The sequence below is a fragment of the Ambystoma mexicanum genome, chromosome 1q (assembly GCF_040938575.1).
Source record: "Ambystoma mexicanum isolate Mex_15411 chromosome 1q, UKY_AmexF1_1, whole genome shotgun sequence".
Classification (NCBI taxonomy): Eukaryota; Metazoa; Chordata; class Amphibia; order Caudata; family Ambystomatidae; genus Ambystoma; species Ambystoma mexicanum.
Genome location: NC_090922.1, coordinates 240,786,455 through 240,805,264, shown reverse-complemented (window position 1 = coordinate 240,805,264; position 18,810 = coordinate 240,786,455).

Below are 18,810 nucleotides of genomic sequence, written 5' to 3'. Positions count from 1 at the left end.
ACACAACATGTTGGGTGAATGCTTAGGGTCAGATTAAACTATGAAATTTGGGGGTTCCTTGGTCTGATAGGTTTGCTGGGTTTTCCCAGTCTTACTGAGTCTAGTGGCTAAGCCGCTCTAGTCGGATCCCTAGATGATTGTATCTATCATGATTTACTATCAGGTAAGGTAATAGATTAATGCTTAAAGGGCGCAGGAGTGTCCAAATATAACTCAAATAGGGGCTTCTGTTTTTAAGGCCATAATGGCTAATTCAATATAATCCTCAATTCCTCCAAGGAATCACTGTCCTTGTCAGGATTCCACATTCCAATACACACAGTCTCAGGTTTATAGCGCCCGGCTTACTTCATGACGCAAACTCACAGTTACAGGGATATAGTTCCAAACTCGCTACTAGACATCTCAGTCCCTGAGCATGGGACACTTGATGTCTTCCCTAGTGGTGTTCCTCCTTGGAGCAGATATACTCACCCTCTGTCCATGGGCCGCCATTGTAGGCTTCTTGACATGATGGCAGCACACGCCTCGCAGCATGTCTTCTTTCCCCAGTGAAATGACTGGGCTCATGACATGGATCATAGCTGTTTTGCCAAACCTTCCTCATCTCAGCACTAAAAAAACGAAATATATAAGAGCCTCAGTGAGTGACCCTTTTAAAGAGTCCTATAGGTTTGCCTTATGCGTTAATGGTATTGCTGCCTAGGGGTATAATGGATGCAGTGCATTCTCCTGTAAATAGGGATTGTGCAATTCACTGTTAAAGGTTAAACAAGATGAAAGGAATGTTAGAGGCTCTACACGCAAAGAAAAATGATTACATTGAAAAGCCCTCAGTGGATGTTCACCAGAAAAGAAACAGAAGGTGCAGTTTCCTAGACAGTTAATAGAGGCCACTGCCCTCCAATTCAAACAAACAGCAGATTTACTTCACTGTACTGTTAAGTTATGAAACTGCATTAATTTCATATAGAGCAGTGTGAGAAGGGGTGTGAAAGGAGAGTGAAGATAGAGAAGGTAGGAGAGGAAGCCTGGGGGTTTAGAGAGACACTGATGGTGACGGAGAGAGTATATGGTAGGAGGGTGCAAAGATAGTTGAAAAAGCTCATAGGAGTAGTGGTAAAGCTGGAGAGGGAGGTAGTTGAAGTAGATAGGCAGAGGGAGTGTGGTAAGATTAGGGCATGGCGGTGTAGATAGGGGGCTTTGTGTAGGAGAGAGATGAGGAGAGTGGTGTAGATAGTGGAGAGGGGTAAGGAGAATAGAGTAGAGAGGGGAGAGGAGAATAAAGAGGGGAGAGGAGAGGAGTGTGGAGATATAAGAAGAGAACAGAGAAAGGAGGAGAGGGGTTCAGAAAGAGAAGCAGAGAGAGAGTGTGGACATTGGGGGGACAGAAGAGAGAAGGAGTGGGAAGATGACTGGAGGGATTGAGACAGGATGGGAGAGGCAGAGAAAGTGTAGAGTAGAGGGAATAGTAAGATCAGGAAGAAAAGAGAAAGTGGGCGGCTGTAGGAGAGGCTGAACCAGGTGTCCTGCTCTTAGTGCATCTGAACCTTCAGTTCCTACTTAGAAACCTAGGGAAGTGTTTGGTCCGGTCATCTATGGAAAATACCCATAGGGAGCTAGAGAGAAAAGGCTTTTGCCATAAGGCCCTCACTGATAGTTAGCATTAGATGGCAAGTGTTGCTGATCGCTCGTTATAAAATCTGGGCATTAGGAATGTCTGGGTTAGGGTGGCAGGAACCCACTGGAAGTTGAGAGAGGGAAGCCTATTAGAGTACGTTGCCCACCCCCTGACCAGAGAAAAAACTGTGATTTTGACCATTTAAGCTAATAAAAACCCTTGAAATATCCTTCAGAGTCTAGTAGTTATTGAAGCCCCCCATGACACAGAGGCACAGGAATTCAGATTAACATGCTTGATGGTGCTGCAATTCTAAAGCAATTATGATGGCACATACATTTGGAGAGGTGTGTTCCACTGACCCCTGAATTACTTGATTCTCTTATTGGCATGTTTTCTGGTACACTACTTTTGGTTGCCATTATTTCATCTGGCAAATAATGTTTCATGTCTGATTATTTTGAAACGCACATGAAGTAGGATAAGTTATAGTTGTTCTTTGCAACACATCTTCAATATGGAATTATTTATTTCACTTGCATAAAACATGTTCTGAACTGCCGCTGAGCAGTGTTTCCGACTCGACAAATGAATGCCCGCAGCTAAATCCATTGAATATTCTGAACATACAATGCTTTCTTTCAGTACATACATATAATTTTATCTGTAAATAAGTACTTTTGCCAGGTACTGTGGCAGATCTTAAAGTCTTGGATTGGTGTTTGAGCTCTTTTATAATTACCTATACAACATTTACTTTTGTACAACATATATCTGGGGAAAAGTGATGTAGGCTGCATATTTTATATATATATAATTGTAGAGAATTGCAGTGGTTAAGAGGGAGACATTTTTTGTCACGCTTCCTTCACAGACGATAGCTCTCAAACTGGCTTTCCCTGTTAGTCATTTGTGCACACATCAAATATTGTGTGGACGAAAATAAACAATTTCTGATGTTAAGAGAAACATAATTAGAAGGAACATTGGTCCTGGCCCCGCTCCACTGTTCTGGACTACTACTTGCCACATCCGCTTACCAAAAGGAACACCTAAAACCCAGATTCTCCTATTCCTGGTTTCCTAAAAAAATATATAAACAAGCTTAGCTGCCAATCATTTTTCAGTGTTCAGATGGCTTTCTAAAATCAACCCCTGGAGGGAGGCTTTTAGGAGGTCACCCTATTTATAAACAGGGAAGACAACGAGAGGTTGGCCAAACCCCAATCAAGGTCGGTGGATGAGCAGTCAAGGCTTAGTGTCAGCAAAAGTGCGACAGTGGACTAGGGCTACTGAGAGTCCACACAGAACAACACCAATATTTCAATTTAGTCAGTACGTATGGGAAAATACAATTATTTATTATATTAGGCCTTTCGAAAAACACTAAGCATACAAATCACAGGTGGGTTTAAAACCATATATCACATATATATTTACACTTTTTAAAGATAAGTTTACATATGAGTAGTCAACAGGGGAGTAGTTCAATTCAGGAAAGATATAATTAGATTAGATAGAATAATCACAACCCAGTTGTCGCTGTCTCATGGTGTCCAGCCCTAGGATTTATGGGGCCTTGTGCCCAAAAGATAACAAGTTCCACTATGGTTTCTGCAGGGAAGGTATTGCAGAACTGATGTAGTGGGCTTTGGTTGCGATTGAAAAGATCTTTAAAGTAAGGTAAGTACACCACTCTATCCAACTCCAAAGGTACGTTTTACGGCAGGATCCTTGAGCCAGGTTCAACGACCAAAGGCCAGGCCAGAAGAGGTTTTAGGGATAAGGGTTCCCCACGCAATGTTAACCTATAGGATACAGGGGGGACAGAAACAGGTATGTTCACTTACCCCCCCACTCCAATTCTTCCATTTGACACTGCAGGTCCTCCGGGATCCGATGGGATATCAATCTTCTTTCCTCGGTTCGGGTGAAGGGAATCCAGGGGTCGCAGGTGCAGAGGTCACTTTTCATGTCGGGAGCTGGTTGCGGTTCTCACCAGAAGGTTGCAGGCAACTTCTTGAAGAAGAGCCCCAAACGAAGAAAAGATTCAGACCTTGGTGACGCAGACCTTGCTGACACCTCACGGGATTGCAGGAGGATGGTTCCAGTGGGGGTCACCACAACCAGGCGATGACAGGAGATCTTGCAGGGGTGAACAAAGAAGCAGCCCCAGCTCAGCTTGTCATGCGAAGGCTGCAATTGCAAGGACAGGCGGTTTATACCATGATCTGAAGATCCTGTGAGTCCCAAGGATCTGCTCGGAATGGCGACGGCTACAGTCTGGTAGCCCAAAAGGGAGCTAGTAAGTCCACTGGGTGTCGGGGACACTTCTGAAGGCTTCCAAGGCGTGGATACATCAGCAGGGGTTGAGACTGGTCTGAGACTGTTTGCTCCAACCTGTCCAATGTTCAAAGTACCAAAGGTGATCTTCCGAGGTCAGGCAATTACTGGAGTTGATGCTGGTTAGCTGCAGGGGTCATCCTCTGGTCGTCAGCAGGCTGCTCTTCATAGAAGTCTTGGTTCCAACAATGATCTGTTGACTAGCTACAGGAGACCTCCTTTTATCCAAGATTCAGGCTGGGAGCTAGCCCACGCCCACCAATGGTAAGGGTATGCAACATTCAGACAGCCCAGGGTTGTACAATCCTAGACAACCACTTGCCATCACATCCATCCAGCAACAGACATTCAGGCACTAAAGGATGTGGACTGGGACCAGACTGAGTACTGAGAGACTAGTCAATTTCCCCATATGAATGAGCAAATCAGGCAAGGGAAGTAAAGCAGCAGCTTTATTGACCTCCAAAAATCAGGACAGGGTTAAAAAATAAGCAAAATGTCTGGCGGTCCCATAGGAGTCTATGGATGGAAAGGTGAAAAAAGAATATCTTTCCTAGCACTCGCCTCCCAGGCTATGGACAGTGGGTTCTAAAAGTGAAGTCAAAGCCCTGAAGGCTTACGGATCACCGGAAGGATTTAGGGTTTTTTTCTGTCATGGTCATCAGCCAATTTAAGGGTTAATAATCAGTCTCCCTGGTGACGTGAGTCCAAAAGAGGTAGGGTCTCCGCTTCATAAGGGCTCACACAATAGAAAACATTCTTTTTCCAATGTGTCCCACCTTAACTCCCTTTTCTTAAACTGGCAACGGATGAAACATATAGGGTGATCCCTGCCTTTTTCATCTAGCTGAGAGAGAGGACTGCTCCTTGTACAGTGTCAGAGGCATCAATTTGTACTATGAAAGATAGGACCCTGGTAGTCAAGTGCCCGGCAAAGGCCTTCTAACTCTCCACTGACCAAGTAACCTTTTTAGGTTTTTTTAAAGTAGTGGAAGCAGTTAAAGGGGCAGCTATTGTTCCATAATGTTCCATGTAATTTCTGTAATACCTAGTGAGGCCTGGAAAAGCACTCCCCTGGGTTTGGGTTGTAGGCGGTGGCCAGTCCTGTACAGCTTGTACTTTACTCTGTAGAGGCCAGGGGTGGCTGGTGCATTGGAGTGTTGGTGGCAGTGCCTCACCGGCTTGGCCAATCCCTGCTTTGTCTATCAGCGACTGATGCCCCTGAACTCGGCCTCTTTCACTTATAGACATGGCGGTGGAAAGGTGGATGTGAAACGGGAAGTGCTGTTCTGAGCCATCCTCATCTTACATGCACAGTTTGGACTGCCAGCTTGGTGGAGAAGCAGAGGCTCCCCAGGCTTCGGTTGACCAGACATCCCGGTGAAATAACCCTCTGTCCTGGGGTCCCCCGTCCGGGGTTTGCAGGGTTGGGTGTCTACAGTAATTAAAATTGTACATTTTTTTCACAACACTTTCAGAATTTTGAAGTTGGAACATTGGCTCGAACCCCCAACCTCTTAGGTACAAGTCAGAACACTTACTGACTGTGCCACAGAGACTAGCTTGGAACCGAGTGTACAGCAGGCCATGTTATATCAATTAGAGCAAACGCCTGTCTCGGATTAACATGCCACGATTCACAGACAAAACTGCATTAATGAGATCATATACAGTTCATAGAAAGGAGAAGTGCTGGAAATATCATTGTGTGGTGGTTGCAGAGGGGGGGAACTGATGGGGGCGTATTGGGGGAGGGGCGGTAATTGGTGGGCTGCGGTGGGGTAGTCCCTCTTTTATGTTGTTGGTCGTCCCGGTTTTTCGTTTTGGAAATCTGGTCACCCTACCCAGGCTGGCCTCCAAATGTTGTGAGGGGCATAGTTTTCCATTAGCTCTGCCCCTGACTTACCTCCACATGATTGGGTAGGGATAGGATGGGGCCAAGGAAAGTAATACTAACTTCTGTATGTCGAGCTGCGACCCCACCCACGGCCTCCCTCTTCTGTTGCTGTGCGAAACCGGACCTGGAAATCCACAAATTCGTTACACGATTCTCAGGCCCAGGAGTGTGCACAGCATACTTTGGGCGTCAATCCAGGCCCCTTAGAAAGATGGCGGTCAGGTCAGAGCCAGCTCAGAAAGAGAAGTAGGGAGCTGTGGAATGACGTGAGTAGTTTGGTTTGTTTATATAAATCAGACATGCATGGTCTCCCGCAACTCGCTGGAAACTCCAGCAGAGGGAGACAAACTCCAGCACTCGCTCCTGCCTAAAATAATTAAAACCCCAATGCAATCCTGGCGGGAAATTCCGTTCTTCCGCTTTCTGTAGCAAAACCCCGCTCCCACCTGGTAGAGAAACTTGCATGTCTATATAATGGCTCCCCTCTCACTCCTATTGATAGCCCTTCAGACACCAGATCGCCCCCCTCCTTCTCAGCCCAGAGCTTCACTGTTCCTGGTAGATAATTTCAGGTCCCTGTCTGAGCTCACAGCTGGAGCAGCCTTACATTGATCAGCGGGCCTGGCAATACATTTGGGCTCAATAAATCGGTCAGGCCTGCATACATATTGGGCATCATCATAAGTTGGACGGAGCAGTAAAAATGTGGCAGTAACCCTATTACCGCTGCATTACCGCTCCGCCCAACTATGAGTTGGGCAGAAAGTCACCCAGCTTTACCTCCAGCTTTGAGCCGGAGGTAAATCTGTCAAGTTTCCGCCCATTTGCAGCGCTATTACATCAGCGTAAATTGTGCCACGGTAATTGCGCCCAATATAGCCCATTGGGTCCAATGGGAATGGGGATTTACCACCACACCCCCGCAACTCGGCATCCGGCACTAATAGTGCCAGACCGAGTTACGTTAACGCTATTAGAGTTGAGCGATATCCCGGCGCCTTTACCACCAGGATACCGCCCAACTCCTGATGACCGCCAACACTAATATTTGCTCAAAGAAGGTGTGTACACGACAGGGTTTGGTTTTTATTAACTGTGACATAAGGAGATATAGTTTGTTATATATGCAGGGAAATGTAGCAAAAGGCGACATTCACAAAAGCAAATACATTTTAAAATATCTATCTTATCCAAATTGCAAAAGGAGATTTAGGGAGACCCTGAGCCTGAACGCTTTCAAATTAGACCGCCCTATTCAAAATAAAAAATAAAAAAAGGGGTTTCCTATTTTGTATAGCAACAACGAGCGTTCTCGGAGTTTGGCACCAACTGTATGTTAGTTGTGGGACAATGGGCATCTGCAAACTACAAAGTGGCCGCATCATTTGGAATGGTGCAGTATTATGACAGCATCCATGCGGCTCAGCTGTGCCCTTCTTCTCAGAGGGTTACTGGGAGCGAAGCTGATCGGCCGAGCTCTACTTCCACTCTGCTCCTTGACTGCTGCTGGCCCAGCGCTGACATGTTTATTAGTTAAGGGCAAACTGTGAACTGATATATACTCAGGGCTGAACTGACCCATAGGGAACTCTGGAGATTTCCCGGTAGGCCGCTGCACCCTGGGCCTCTTTTGAGTGGTATTTTCAAATGTTCCCATAGGAAAAGGGTTGGGCTTGCTGAAAATGTGTAACAAGGGCCACTTCGAAAATTATTTCCAGGGCCTCTTTTGGTTCCCAGTCCACCCCTGTATATACTGTGTCACAATTCGACAACAGGAGCAGATCGGCGATTGGGGAAAAGGCAGCACATGATGAACGCTCTGAAAGGTGCATTTTACTACACAGCGAAGATTTTACATCAGCAAACTACCGAGGTCAAAACAAAAATAACGCACCCATCACTGTTCTGAGATGTTTCTGGCTTGGGAGAACAGTTTTTGTTTTGGCTACGTTTTTTAATGTGCATGCCTATTTAATATTGTTTACGGTATTGATCATTATAAGTTGCAATGCTGAAAATATTCCCCTTCTATGTTCTCCAATCCCCCAAACATCCATACATCTCTCTCACCAACAGGTATGCAGTCTTTCCATCAAAATAATTTCCATCAAATCATTATCCATCAAAATTCATTCATAGAAATGCTTTTCCATCGAAATGCATATTCATTAAATGAATCTCAATGGGTTTCCAACTCAAACATACCTTTAAAATAGATGTATGGATGTTTGGGTTGGAAATGCAATCGGTTTGGGGTTTTTGTGGGAGGGGGGTTGGGTTTGGGGCCCCCCAATAACCAATAAACACCACAAGTTAGAGGAAGGTGTCCAGTGCTGATATACTTTACAGATTTCAGCACTGGACAGCTCCCTCTGATTTGTGTAGTGTGCACTTTCATTTAATTTTCTTCGACTGGGGACCTTTATTTTATTTTATTTTATTGGAGGTGGGCCCCCCCCCATTAAAAAATAAAATATAAGTACACACTACACAAGTTAGAGGGAGATGTCCAGTGCTGAAATAGATTTCAGCACTGGACAGCTCCCTGTAACATTATAACGTTATGCATGTTTCATCGACTTTCCATGCAAAGAATTTAAAGTGTTTATATAACGAAACCCTATTCTATGAAAGGGTTTCAATGCATAAACACTTTGTACTTTATGTATGGCAATTCGATGAAACATCTTTCACTGGAAAAGATTAAATGGAACGAACCCTCGATGGAAAAACTTCGATGGAAAGACTAGTAGTAATTGCATAAACACACCTCACATGTCTCACCAATTCCCCATCACAACTTGTATTCCCGAACCTCTCACTCATACACACTCACATACTCTGTCACACTGCCAAGTCACAATTTGCACTCTCCAGTCCCTGCCAAACTCCAAACCATACTCCCAACTTGCACCTTACGCTCCCCAATTCCTCCCTCTGTATACAGTCCTTCATTATTTTGTGCTACTTCTGCATCTTGCATCCTTTTTCCCATTCTATTGCACTCTTCCCTCATCCTTTCTCCCAATCTGCAGATCACTGCCTCTTTCCAGCCAACTCCTCTCTGTTTTTGGCCCGCTGATGACCCTGAGCCCAAGCTCCCTCTACTTTCTGTATCTCTGCTCCCTCTCTCCCCACTGCATCCTCTTTGCTCTCTTCCCAGCGCTTCCCCCTGTAATCCATTGCTCTCCCTCTGCTTTCTTGTCTACCACTCCACAGCTCACCCATCACCCATCACTCACCCCTTTCCCTCTCATATTGTCACCATTTTAACATTTTTTGAAAACAGTAGATTTTGGCCCAGATTCTCAAAAAATGAGGCATCTAAAAATAAAGCAGACGGTATGCTATTTTTAGATAACCCATTTTTGGAAATGAGCAGGTCACCATATTCTCAAAGGTTACCTGCGCATTGCCACAGGGCTGAGTTGTAGCTCAAATAATGCGCTGGGCAGCCGCCTGGAATACGTTTGTGTTGGAAGTGCTCTCCCAACAATGTTCTGCAGGCTCCCCGAGCATTTCACCAAGACGGGCCCTTAGGGACTGCCACTGTAAAATGTGACCCAAAAGCAGCAGAGGGCAAGACAAACTTATAGAAACACCCAGCCTCAGTCAAGTTCTAACCAATACCTCCCCGCAAAAGACAATTAGCTAAAACAATTCCCCCCAAGGACCATAGCATATGGTCCCTGTCGTGAGATGGCTCAAATTGCAAAGACAGGTGATTTATAGCATAAGCAGAAGATCCTCTGAGTCCCATGGATCTGCTTGGAATGGTGAAGGTTTCAGGGTGGTAGCCCAAAAGGGAGCTGGTCAATCCACCAGGTGGTCCAGGGGCACTTACAGAGGCTTCCAAGGCATAGACCTGTGAGCAAGGGCTGAGAGTGCTTGTTCCCACTGGTCCAAGGGTTGAAGCACCAACAAGGGTCTTCTGAGATCAGGCAAAGGAGCAGCGCTTTATTGGGAAAATCACTAGAGTAGATGCTGGCCAGCTGTAGGGGTCGTCCTCGGGGTCATTAGCAGGGTGCTCTTCTTCGTAGAAGTTTTGGTCCCAATGATGATCTGTTGAATAGCTGCAGAAGTCCACCTTTTATCCAAGGGTCTGTCTGGGATCTATTCCAAGTCCATTAATGGTAAGGGTCTGCAATATTCAAACAGCCCAGGGTTGTCCAATCCTGGTCATCACATCTGTCCAGCAACAGACTTTCAGGTGCCAGAGGATGTGCACTGGGGCCAGACAGTCCCAGGCCCCCCTCACACATACAAAAGCCACTTGCCAGCGAAAGCACACATGGCATTTCCTGACCTGAATAGACAGAATGAAGGTGAAAGGACAAGATGGACAAAGAACAAGTGAAAATCTTGTGGCACAGCCATTTTAGGATGCTAGCCACCTCGAATAGCCATTTGCGATAAAGTGCAAAAGATGAATATCATAAAAACTACAATTCACACAGCTGCCACCAGCTTGTTTTAGGCACATCGTCAAGGTAACCAAAAAGTCATCAGGTAAAAAGCTATAAAAATGCAAAGTATCCTAACTGTACTTCACTGTAAGGTGATGTGTGCACTTGTAAAAATACAAGAATTCCAAAAGAGAGACAAAGGGCCTCATTACTACAAGTCTGCCTGCTGGAGCTGGACAGGTCTGACCTTCCCAGGCACAGCTGCCGATATTAACGGTGCTGGTGCTTCCGTGGTCCCCATTCCCATAGAGTCCCAATGGAAAATGCCATATTCCTCTGCCATACCGCCGCTACTTGAGCACAATTAACAATAGAGATCTGCAAATTGCTAAAAGCTGACAACATTTGTTAGAATGGGAATCCTATGGGGAGAGACAAGCAAGTAACCAATCCCATTAGGGAACGCAGGGAAACCAGGGAATAACCAATGAGACTAAATACTACCTAATACCCCATTCAGGAGGACTATAAAGAGCTATGGCTTTGCAATAGGTGCCCCAGACCAGCTCACGGTTCAGAGAGGAAAGGATTGTGAGCTAGAGAGCACGAGAGAGGAGGAGACACTGCATCAGAGAAATGCTGTTGTGAAAAGCCAGACCAGACCCTTTCCCCAATTAGGCATGGAATAAAAAGGGGCTTGATCAAGGAATGGGAATGTACAACAAAGAAACAGGTGGACTGCCCTAGAAGGTCAACATTTCTTTAATTGTCTGGAACATTTTGAAACTCTTCCGGAAAACTGCATACTTTTTACTATGGATGTGCACAGTCTCTAAACATCAATGCCTCCTAACGAGGGACTGGGAGCTGTAGAATGAGCCTTACTTCACACGGAGATTTTCCCGGGAATAGACAATTTGTAATTGAACTTATGCATACCATTCTATTTCATACATACCATTCTATTTCATGCATATCATTCTATTTCATACATACCATTCTATTTCATAACTTCTTTCGTTATCAGGGTACATTATACCTGCAGGTCTCTGGGACCTCAATGGGGTCAACAAAGGTTCTGGTTTATGCTAACATCTTTTTTAATTACTTTGAAAAGAAGCATGCATTGAGTAACCCCCTTTGCTCTAACAAAATTGTCATTTCGAAACGCTTCATCAATGACATTTTTGGTATTTGGATTAGTACAAGATCGGAAATGGAATCGTTTTTGAACTACCTCAATTCAATACATTTAAGAATTAATTTTACTTTACAAATTGGTGCACCAACACTACACTTCCTGGATGTTGAGCTGAATTTCTCGCAAGGCAAGTTTAATACGAATGTACATTGCAAAGCCACTGATGTAAACAACACATTACATTTCAGCAGCCATCTACGCTCAGTTTATTCATTTATTTATTTTATTAATTTATTGAGGTCGAAGATTAGCAAATCAGAACCTTACAGTACCAGTAACGAATGCAGGCAGCAGTGCTACTACTGTAAGGTATCTAAGCACCAAGGCCAATCGGACCAGAGCCCTAAGGAGACTGACATATCTAGAAGAGAAAGGTTTTCACTTTTTCATGAACATCATCGGATCCCTCGTACTCTGAAAATCAGTATGGAGTGGTTTCCAAAGTTTGGCACAAATGATAGTACAAGAGCACCCAAACCCTCTAGAAAATCAGAAGCGATCAACAGACATTGTGTAGCGGGACACGGCTCTTGAAAGTCTTGAGGAAGAGAACCAATGATGAGAATCAATGATGAGGAGTTTACCACACAGCCAATTTGTTTTTTGTTTTTGTTTTTATTGGCATTTCAAATTTTACAGTAAAACATTTCCCCTTTCCTGTCCCCACCCCCATACCCAGCTGGATACCCACCCCGTACCCCCAAACTCCCTTACATGGTACAGGTTAAAATGTCCAAAAAGTCACTGAATGCCAAGAACAGGAAAGTGCTCAGGACAGTATCGCACATTAAAGTCAGATTGTAAAACCCAATGACCTCAGCCCAATCGTGTAAAGATTTTGATTGATCTCCTTGAGTCATGCAAGTAATCCATTCAAGTGCAACAAATCTCCAGATTCTAGATAGCCATTCAGCCAATTGCAGTGGGTCTTTAGATTTCCCTTTCTCTGTGATCGTTAGCAATGCTGCCAGTTGTAACATAACAAAAGGTATACATTTTTGTTTCGAGCTATGCCGCATACTAGGCTCAAAGATCAACAATACATTTGTATTCATAGAACTAGGTTTTGATACGCCAAATATTTGCTTCATACAAACATCAATTTCTGACCAGTATCCCGCCAAAATCTGGCAATTGCACTGTACATGCCCCCAGTTCCCAGGTGCACCACATTGCGTCCAGCATTGCTCCGATACAGATGCTTTCATTTTATGCAAGCAAGCCGGAGTGCAATGCCATTGGGTTAACAGTTTAAACCAAAATTCCCTTATTTGGACAGAACGGGTACATTTGGGAATGTCTTTCCATAATCCCTCCCATTTTGGTTTCCGAGATTTGTACTCGCAGCGTTAATTGCCATTGTGTTCTATAATGTGGAGGGGATACAGGATGAGCCTCATTTTTATTTTATATAAGTTTGATAATAGTGCCTTATTCCCCAGATTAGTAGTGACACATTTTTCAAAGGAGGTCAACTCACTAGTTGCCGTCTGTTTAATTGGAGGGGTCAGTATCCAGTGCCGAACCTGAAAGTACTGTGAGCAATCTGATTCATTCAGTCCCAGTTCTAGTTTGAATTGGGAAAAAGGCTTAGGGTCCCAGCCAAAAAATATATCCTGCAGTTTCGTACAGCCTAATTGTTTCCATTGAAGAAAGGCCCGAGGGTCAAGGCCCAGTGGAACGTTGGGGTTAAAAAAAAAGCAGCGTAAATGGTGAGGGGAATGTCGTTAGTCTATTTTGCTCAGCCGCTGTATCCCAAACCTCCTCCACTAGGGTCATAATCTTACTCTTATGAATATTAGGGTGTCGATCACTGTTGAGAAGCCATAAAGGTTTGCCTAATTGCGGTCCACCTAATTCACGTTCCATCTGCACCCAGCATTTCTCAACATCTACACCCCACCAGCCTTTTACTATTCGGAGATTAGCAGTTTGATAGAATTTTTGGAAATCAGGAAAACCTTTACCTCCTTTATTAATAGGAATGGTTAGAACCTAAAATGCTACCTTTGGGTTCTATTGTTCCATACATAAGCAGATATTGTTTTTCGAAGCATTTTAAAGAATGGAGCCGGAACTTGGATTGGGAGTGCTTTGATAAAATATACTCCTTTAGGAAGGATGGTCATTTTTAGCACCTTGATTTGCCCCAGCCAAGAAGTCGTTGGCGGCCCCAGTTCACTAATTGTTTTGTGATGACTTTCAATAAGGGAGGATAATTAGGCTCATGCATTCCAGCTATATTGGGGGTTATAGTGACCCCCAATAGCTTTATGTGATTTTGTGCCAAGCCAAATTGTTTTTGAGCTCGCAATGAAAGTACTTCATTAGGGGACAGGGATGAATTTAGAAGTTCCAACTTAAACAGATAGATTTTTAAACCTGCCACCGAACCATATCTCTCTTACTTGCGTTCTATTGCGGGTAATGATCTTGCCGGTTTGGATATAACTAGCAACATGTCATCTGCATAAGCCTTCATTTTGTACCCTATCCCCCCAAATTGTATTCCTTGGATATCTTCCGTTTGCCTGACCCTTTCTAAAAATGGCTCCAAACCTATGGCATGTAATAATGGTGACATCGGACAACCCTGTTTAGTCCCTCATTGGAGAGCAATGGGGGAAGAAAGTTGTCCGTTAATCAGTAAGCGCGCTACCAGGAATTTATAGTTTTCCTTTATCCTTGCTATGAACTGGGGGCCAAAGCCCATCTTGGCCAAAACCTGGAAGAGGAATGACCACTCGATCCGGTCAACAGCCTTTTTCGGAATCTAGTGACAGTAAGATCACAGGTATATATTGTCATGACCCATTGGACACGTCCCTTCTGGACCTCCTGGTCCCTGTCACGCCAGGGCTTGCACTCTGTTGTACTACCAATATGGCCGTAAACACTGAACGCTGCCTACCAGTCTTCGCATTCATTGCAACACACTCGATAAAATAGCCACACCCCCGCGCTTCTGCGCGTCTCAACGCTACTGTTAGCTGTGGCTAGACGTGTGCTCTGCAGTTCGCCTTCGCGGAACTTTGTTGCTTTCCTGGTTCCCGGACCCTTGCTCCATTCTATCCCTTCTCCTTCTTACCCAACCTTCTCCCGGAATCCGTGCACCCGCCTCCGAGTGCTTCTTTCCCTTATTTTTTCCTGGATTTCCTGGAGTTTACTATCGATCCCAGACAAGAAGTTGAACGAACACTGGAAGCCGAAGACGGCCGAGCGGGCTTGTACAAGACCCGAACCATAAGGAAGAAAACTTCTACAACGGAATCCATCAAGCAGCGAAAACAGGTGAGAAAGGGGGAAACCTGTGACAGATTGAGACGCCACCTGACCAAAGTCGATACAGACATGGAGGAGGCCGTTCACGATTTTATGCGCGGCATGCAGGAACTAACGACCGAAGTACAAAACCTAAAGGCAGAGAATGCCGCGCTAAAGCAATTGGTTTTATCCCGCGATTCTGCCACGAAGTAGAGCGTACTATTGGGCGGCATTGTTGACAAATATGATGGGTCAGCAAAGAACTTTCGTGGATTCCTAGATTCCTGTTTGGTCCACTTTACTTTTAAGCCCTATTGTTTCTCCACCCCCAGGGCTAAAGTGGGCTTTATTATTTCACACCTTACCGGGAATGCATTAACCTGGGCCACACCATTAGTTAATGCCGGAGATGCCCTCCTGGATGATTATGACTGATTCATTCGAGCACTTAAGACCATGTTTGATCGTCCAGATCAGGTCTATAGTGCTCAGGAACGCCTTCGCGATTTCCAGCAGGGCTCCCAGGATATGCTCACATATGTTACACGATTTAAGCAATTGGCTAAAGAAGCAGACTGGTCCTCTGAAGCCTGTTTCACCCTCTTTTGAAGAGGATTGAACGAAGACATCAAGGATGAACTGGCCAGGGTGGCACGTCCAAGCTCATACCAGGCCCTTATGGATCTTGCTCTACAGATTGACTTTCGCATACAGGAAAGGAAGGCAGAGAAAAAGAAAACCAAGTGGCCCTTCCAGAAGAATCCCATAGAGATCCCCACAAAATCCAAAGACAGCTCTGCCCCTATTAACCAACCTGAATCCATGCAATTAGGGGCCTTCCATGGACCTATATCCCCCCAAGAAAGATTATGAAGGATCCATACTGGCTTATGCATGTATTGCGCATCGGACAAACATTTAGTGAGAGAATGTCCTATAGCTCCTCCACGGCGTTCGGGAAACACCAGCTCCCGATCCTAGATGGAGCGCAGTTTCGGGAGAGAGATGTTGGCTCCACATCTATATCATCTTTGAACTCTCCTGGACAGAACAATCTGGTAATTTTACAGGCCTTTCTATCGCCATCCAAGAAGAACACCTACCCCATTCTGGCACTAGTGGACTGTGGGGCCATGGGAATATGAATCCCGGAATGTCATGCAACCTGTAGAAGCCATTGATGGGAGACCCCTTTCTTCCGGACCAATAACCCTCCAGACTAAGGAAATCGAGCTAGCAATAAACCACCATCGAGAGAAGATAAGGTTTGACATCATAAAATCCGCCCATTACCCATTGGTTTTGGGAATGCCCTGGCTACAAAGACACAATCCATACATCAATTGGGCAGCAGGTTCCTTGTTCCTGGGTTCCGAACATTGCATGTCTCATTGCCTACCCCTGGACCCCTCTCCGACACCAACGGAGGGACTTTCAGCAAACCATCTAGGTCCACTCTCGGTCTCAAACATCATTCAGGTTCCTAAAGTCTATCAGGAATACTCTGATGTGTTTTCTTCTGCTATTGTTCAAGCCTTACCTCCTCATAGACCAGAAGACTGTGCTATTGAAACCGAACCTTCAGCTGTGATTCCCTTTGGGAGGATGTTCATTTTATCCGAACCCGAGAAAAAGCCCTCCGTGAATACCTTGATACTAACCTTGAAAATGGCACCATACGACCATCCAAATCTCCAGCAAGAGCATCACTGTTTTTTGTTCCAAAGAAAGACACCAATGAGCTCAGACCTTGCCTTGATTATCGAGGCCTAAATCAGTGCACCCTAAAGGATCGGTATCCGTTGCCCTTGATCTCAGACATCCTGGAAGCAGTAAGAGGAGCCGTAGTATTCACCAAATTGGATCTTGGAGGTGCCTACCATCTGATCCGTATTAGAGAAGGTGACGAATGGAAGACAGCCTTCAGAACACCCTTTGGTCATTATGAATACTTGGTCATGCCATTCGGACTTGCTAACGCCCCAGCGGTCTTCCAACGCTTCATCGATCGGGTGTTTTCGTATATGCTATTCCTTTTTGTCATTGTGTATCTGGACGATATCTTGATATTCTCGAAGGACCCACTCAAGCATGAGGAACATGTTAAGGCAGTGTTACAACGGCTACGTGAACACAAGCTCCTGGCAAAACCCGAGAAGTGCCTCTTTCATGTCCCTACTGTCCACTATCTAGGATTTGTTCTTATGCCGAGAAGGTATTGGAATGGATCAATCCAAGGTAAAGGCTATTCTATCCTGGCCCAGTCCGACCACCGTGAAACAGATCCAGTCCTTCCTGAGCTTAGCTAATTTCTATAGGAAATGTATACCTTCCTTTTCCAAGATAGTCCAACAGATTATTGCCTTGTTGAAGAAAGACGCTCCCTTTCATTGGGCAGGAGGAAGCCTTCCAACGCTTGAAATCAGAGTTCACCCAAGCTCCCATCCTGGCTCAACCTGATATCAATCGACCCTTCTTAGTGGAAACAGACGCCTCTAACTACGCCATTGGAGCAGTTCTGAAACAAGAATTCGACGACTGGAACATCCTATTGCTTATCTTTCACAGACCTTAACTCCCAGTGAAACCCACTACTCTGTTTTAGAAAAGGAACTGTTAGCCATCCGTCAAGCCTTTACAGAGTGGCGTCATTTACTCTTAGGAGCAAAACATCCGGTCCAGGTTCGCACGGACCATTGAAATCTTCAAGTATTACAGGCCTTGAAATGCAGAAATAGCCGTCAAGCCAGTTGGGCCTTCTTCTTTGCCCAATACCAGTTCCAGATTCACTATGTCCCTGGAACGCAGAATATAATTGCTGACGCTTTATCTCGACGTCCTGATTACGAGCCTCCTCAAGACGGGACATTCCCTAAAATGTTTCCCCATACGATATTTGTAAATCACGCAATCAGTCTCCTGGAAGAAATGTGCTTACAAACCCAGTCCTCTGAACTCTGGAAGAACATTTCAAGGAAGAATCAATGGTATCTGAAATCCAAGGACGGATAATTGTTCAAAGATAATGCTTTAGTCATTCCCACATAGAAACTACAACAAAGGATAATAAACCTTTGCCACGATACACTTCACTCTGGACATCGTGGCATTACCAATACCCTCCGTCTCATACAAAGCCAATTCTGGTGGCCTAGAATGAAGACTGACGTAAAGCTATACGTCCAAGCCTGCTCTGCCTGTAGTCAGAACAAACATGACAACAAGAGACGGGCAGGTCTCCTACTGCAGCCTACACTACCAACAAGGCCCTGGGAATTTATCGCTACAGACTTCATTGTGGAATTGCCACCTTCCAGGGGATACACGACTATCATGGTCACCATTGACTTGTTCGCTCATTTGGCTCATTTTACACCCCTGTATAAACTACCATCCTCATCAGAACTTGCTGGAATTTTCCTGGAACACATATTCCGGCTTCATGGTCTCCCTTCCAAGATAATATCGGACAGAGGACCCCAATACATCTCTCAGTTTTGGAAACACCTTTGTCGAATACTAGGAATTCAACGTGCTCTCTCCTCAGGCTATCATCCCCAAACCAACGGAGCTACTGAACGTGTGAATCAAACCTTAGAACAATATCTTCGATGTTTTGCTACCAAGGTCCAGGATGATTGGTCCCTTTTAATACCTGTGGCTGAATTTGCCTATAATAACTCGGATCACTCGGCTGTTAAAACAAGCCCTTCTTTTTGTAGCCGGGGGTTCCACCCTTCGGTTCTACCTTCTGTCCTCCGCCATCCTACACCGGTTCCTACAGTCGATTCCTGGATTGAAACACTTATCAATGTACAAAGAGAAGCCAAAGAACAGCTAGAAAGAGCCCAGAATCAGACCAAACATTATGCAGACTCAAAGAGAAGACCAGGCCCCTCCTACGCAATAGGCGATAAAGTATGGTTATCCTTGAAACTACTGCCTCGACATCTACGGCCAAATAAACTGGCTTCCCGATATTATGGGTCTGTTCCTATAAAAGAAATCATCAACCCAGTGGCCTTTCGCCTCAAATTGCCAGATTGCTGGAAGAAGATCCACCCAGTTTTTCATACAT